This window comes from Rousettus aegyptiacus, unplaced genomic scaffold, assembly GCF_014176215.1.
Source record: "Rousettus aegyptiacus isolate mRouAeg1 unplaced genomic scaffold, mRouAeg1.p scaffold_m13_p_2, whole genome shotgun sequence".
NCBI classification, from domain to species: Eukaryota; Metazoa; Chordata; class Mammalia; order Chiroptera; family Pteropodidae; genus Rousettus; species Rousettus aegyptiacus.
This window is the reverse complement of record NW_023416295.1, coordinates 170,530,043-170,535,349: the sequence shown is the minus strand read 5'-3', so window position 1 is coordinate 170,535,349 and position 5,307 is coordinate 170,530,043. Positions and strand designations below refer to the sequence as shown.

At 56.2% G+C, this 5,307-nt stretch overlaps 1 non-coding gene across 1 annotated transcript; it reads right to left on the bottom strand.

Moving 5' to 3' along the window:
• Positions 1 to 119, bottom strand: LOC118614264. The gene has a single exon (XR_004956019.1). It is a non-coding gene; the product is annotated as a 5S ribosomal RNA (ribosomal RNA).
• Positions 120 to 5,307: the final 5,188 nt, after the last annotated feature.

Here is a 5,307-nt window from a genome sequence, read left to right as displayed (position 1 = left end):
CGCCTACAGCACCTGGTCTTCCTAGGTGGTCTCCCATCCAAGTACTAAACAGGCCCAACCCTGCTTAGCTTCCGAGATCAGATGAGATCGGGTTTGTTCAGGGTGGCATGGCTGTAGACCGGATCTATGTGTCTAACCTGGACCACTCTGACTTCCTGTCTGGGTGTTCCAGCTGTCTGCTCACCATTTCTCAATGCTTTCTTCCCATGAAACAGCTTGTAGGTAGTAGAAAACTGCAGTTCAAGCTCTGCCCGCTGTGTGATCACAAGCTGGTCAGTCACTCTGTCTGGGCCTCTGTAGCCTCTTCTGTAAAATGCGAGAGAGGGCTTCTTCCAAATCCTCCTTCCAACTCAGAATTACTCTCAGAAAGAAAACTAACATGTACAGTGTGGCCTTTACAAGGATTAACTCATTAAATCTTCACAACCCAGAGAGCGCGCTATAGATGCAGGGACTAAAGTCCAGAAAAGTGAAGGCACTTGCTCAAAAATGTCTACATGGTCGAGGCAGGATTTGAATCCATACAGTCACACTCACCCCCATGCCAGCATCCTCTCCGCAGAGCCTGATGGGCGAGGAAGGGCACAGTCACTGGAGCTGGACTGTCCGCCTGGGTGGAACCCTGGGCATATTGCTTAGCTCTGCTGTGCCTCAGTTTCCCCACCTGTGAAACGGGAGATGAGCGTAACACTCCAGTGCCCGTGGGATGGCTCTGCCGAGTGCTCCACGAGCCAGGCTCTGAGCTACACGCACAATTGTCACTCTGGCGCTAACCTTCCCATGATGCAGCCGAGGAAACCGGAGAGAGAGGTTGAGTCACTTGTTCCAGGTGACACCGTCAGTAAGCTGCGGAGCAGGGATTGAAATCCAAACGCCCTGACTTCAAAGTCCACGCTTTCAATCGCTCTCACCGCCTGCAGGTGAAGCCCTCAAACTCCGTGTTCAAAACCCATCTCCGACTGCAAATTGGCACCCCGACAGGCTGCCGGCTCACCGCCTTCTCCTGAGGGGGCCTGGACTCTGTGCCTTGTCTCTGACTCATCCCTTTACGGCCAGCCGCTAGCGTCAGTGACTAACCGACCCCTGAGTGGAAAGGCCACTCAAATCCCTCCCTTTCTCCTCAGCCCTGCTGCCCACTCCAACCCAGCCCCCAAAGCTGAGAACAATGGACAGGAAGTACCCTTGTCACAAAGTGTAGACTTGCAGAGGGCCTGGGCCAGAACTGCCCCTGGTCCATCAGCCCTCCATGACCATGTGGCCAAGAAGCCAGGTAGGGGGTGAGAGACCAGAGGGGGAGCTCTCTTTAGAGACAGTTGGCATGGTCCCCAACTGAAGCCGAGCGAGACATCTGAGAGAACCTGGGAACATGGCACATGTCTACTGGGATTTGGGAGGTGAGGCGACTAGGGGCAAAGGTCAGAAGCTAGTTAGAGTTCCCTGCTTCCATGAGGGAGGGACGGAGGGAGGGGCCAAGCAGCTTTGAAAATGGCCCAGCATTCGGGGCGAGAATGCAAGCCTGTTTCCTAGGGCCCCAGCGAGAACCTTGCAGAATGTGGCTGGTTTGAGGTCAGTTCGAATTAGGATCCTGCCCCAAGAGGATCAGGGGTGGGGAAGCAGAGAAGGGCACATGATCCTCTCAGAAGATCCTGTGTTGGGCGGGCCCCCAAGGCAGGAGCTGAAGGGCGGTTGTAAGCACGAGCCGTCAGAGGACCCTTCGCCCACGTGAGAACTGCAGGTGCAAGACCCCTAGTGATGAGGGCCGTGGTCTCTAAAGAACCCACGAAAGTACCCCTAATGAGGAAGAGCCACTTCCCAGGCACCTGACCCACCTGAGAACATTCTCAGGAGTGAGAACACCTGAACCAGCCAGGTCAGACTTACCTGCCACCTCTCCTCCCTGCCCCAAGCTCCAATCCTAGAGAAAACAGAGGCACGTGGTGGGAGAGGGGAGAGGGGGAGAGCAGACCACGTTGGATCTTAGCAGAGAAGCCCGCCATGCCTCCCTCCTCACTTTAAAGCCTTTGAATTTAAGGAAGAGACTTGAGCTGGGAGAGAGGAGAAACTCTGAATAGAGCTTAAAGACCAGACTGTTTTTACTATCTAAAAAAATAGAGTGACTGAAAAAGCCGTGAGAGATGCCTGAGATTTCATCCAGAGGGAGGCAGGATTAGGTCAACAGCACGGGTTAACGAGGTAGAGCCACTGGGAAAGAGTAAAATTACTTCTGCCTGCATCCTGCCCAGCATAGCTCATTCCGTGCGTCCGGTTCACTGCTCCGGCCTCCTGACAGGCCCTCTTCACTCCCTTCCCTGATCCTGCCCGACCCCAGCCCCTCCCCATCCATCTTCTCTGCATTGTGCTTCCATCGGGAGAGACAGCGTGTGCCGTGGTGGTCGTGGTGGTCGTGGTGGTCGTGAGTCGGTTGGAATCCCACCGCCTCCACTTGGCAGCTGATTGACCTGATGCAAGTTGCTTAAGCTCCCTGCACTTCAGCTTCTGTATCTGAAAAGTAAACTGTGCACATGAATCCCTTGCTGGTGGCTACAGCTCATGCCGGTGGCAGGCAAACTGCAGCGAGGAGAGAGACCTGAGCCTGGGCCCACCTCAAGGTAGCCTGAGGGGTCCCGCCAGCAGGGCTGCCACCACCTGGGCTTGTTCACGTCCTGTCACCCTCTGAGAGAGTCTCCCCAACCTGCTCGCCACCTCCCCATGGGCACCCTGAGCTAGATCAGGAAATGCATGGTATTTGAAGAATGCCCTTGCCTGGCACCCTTGATTTATCGATGGACACACGTGAATGGCCATCCAGGTGAGATCCTAGCTACCTGCCTCGACGCTAACCCCATCACAAACCTCTGCCCTGACTCTCACTGTCCTCCTGCTCCTGATGCTCCTTCTTAAAGGGACCTATTCTCTTTCTCACAGGCCCTTCATCATGTCATGGGCAGCACAGGTCTGCCCATACCCATTTTACAGACTGAGGAAAGAAGGTTCCCCAGAGCCCTAAAACTCAGCTTCCCTGCCTCTGGGCACAGTGTCCGCGGAATCCTGGGGTTCATCAGAAAACTGCCGTTTGTAGAGGAGCTGGAGAAGCGGCCATCCGCCCTTAGGTTCCATCATGCATGAAGCAAACAGACCCTGAACCGGGTGGCAGTGACCCAGATAGGAGGCGGACATGGTGCACGACCACAGGAAGTTCTTGACTTGTGGGGGGCATGCGGGTTACAGGTTAGTGCAACCGGAAACTGGTGCTGGGTGAGGGTGGGTGGGGGCTGCAGTGGCCAGAGGGTTTAGACAGGCTGCTGGGATCAGGGAAGGTCCTGGAGCAGGGCGGACGGAGCCCAGGGCGGAAGGATGCTCCGGGATGAACGTGGCCACCTCCTCATTGGGCCCGGTCGGATGGACTCTGAGAGAGCGAGAACGTGCAATGTGGAATCTGAAAACTTCTGGGTTCAAGTCCCAGGTGTACACCCACTGAGCCCAGGAGCTGGGCGAATGACTGGCCCTCTCTTAGGTTCTACTTCCTTCCTGTGAAACAGGGATGATGAGAGTAAGGGGCTCCAGGGTTGCCACAGGAGAGGAGCTGACAGAGTAAAAAGTGTGGGGAGGAGGAACGGATTGACCGCGGCTGGGGTGACAGCGACACAGTGAGAGCACGCAAGGCCCGGCCCTGACAGCCTCGGGAAGGGGGCACGTCGCCCTTTCAGGTGGCCGCTCCCTCTGGGCTTCCTCGGCTGGGCCTGGACTCAGGCACACATATGCCGGCCAATGCTCGAGCCCCCCGCGAGGAGGACACCCGCTTCCTCCTTGGTCTTCGGCCCCTCCGGAGCTGGGAACAGATGTCCCTGCTTCCTGCCCGAGCATGTGAGCTGGGTTGGCGCCTTTTGCTGCTTTCAGGGAAGCGGGAGCCCTGGATGGAAATCTCTGGGCTTCCCCAGAGAGGAAAGCTCTCTCTTCCCTGGCTTCTGCCCCTCCCTTCTGGTCCGGCGCCCAATCCCAGCGTCTGCTGCGAATACACAAACAGTTCTGGGCCCTACCTGAGCCCTGCTTCCCCTTGGGTGGCCGCCGGCCGGGGGAGCGTTCATTGGGATGATCCCCCCAACTCTGCTCAGAAAGGGGGCAGGAGGGGCCCACAAAAGGACAGAGCAACTGTGGAGGCACCTGCGGAATAAAGGTAAAGAAGTGAAACAGGAAATTAACATGTAGTGAGCACCTAACACATGCTAGGATTAGCATGTTAACTAGCTAGTTTGCCAGCATAGTAAATAAGGAAAGAGGGTAGCATGTATTGGGTACCTACTAGGTGCTAGGCACTGCGCTGTGCCCCTGGGGATACAAAGCAGCGTGGAAAGAAATGTCCCCTCCCCCTGAGTCCCTGGGAAATCTTACATACGACAGCTCATCTGGTCTTATCCAATCCTCATTTTAGTCCTACGCGATAGAGATCATGGGCCCATTTCATAGATGAGGAGGCTGAGACGACTCTGGTCCTGGGACGGTCCATCCCTGGGTGGAGACTGGACCCTCGGGACGGAGATGTCTAGGATGCACACAGGCAGCACTCCGTGTCCCCAGCCCTCGCTTTCCCACCCCTGGGGAAAGGAGGTTCTCTGGCTCACACGCACACCCCGAGAGAGGTCGTCTTCATTCGCTGCAGAGTTCGCGTAGCCACAGTGCTGGCCCTGGAAACGTGGAGAAGAGGATGACACAGCCGGTCCGTGCCCCCGAGGAGTCACAGCCTGCAGGACACAGGTAAAGTGGGAGGCGCCGCAGTGGAGGAAGCGCAGGGCTGAGGAGCAGGAGAGGGGGAGTCGTGTGTGTGTCGTTGGATACCCATCCTGTCCCAGCACCGAGGGAGTGCAATTCGGAGACAGGGTGACCAGCTGGCCCCGTTTCCCAGGACACAGGACTCCAGCGCTGAATCTAGGGTGGGGTGGTCACCTTACGCCCTAAGGTCAAACTCTAGCATGTGCCTGTAGCAGAGACTACCAGTCCCCTAACTAGCATAGCTCTCTCCTTCTTTTACAAATGACTTTATTATAGTCTGAAGGTTTTCCCTGCCCAATTAGACCCCCTCCCCTCCTTTAAAGCTGTATCTCATTAATGGAGCAGATCTGTTGCACCGTGGACTTTACTGGGCTAGGAAAGGCAAGAATGTTCTTCCCCTCTCTCCCAGCAGAGGTAAGGACAGAAGGCAAGGGGGGTTGGAATGGGTGGTGAGGGAGACAGTGAATACCTCTCGGGGCCTTGAGACCAACTGCGGTGACGGGGGCTACAGTTCATCCTACCAAGCCCCACTTGTAAATG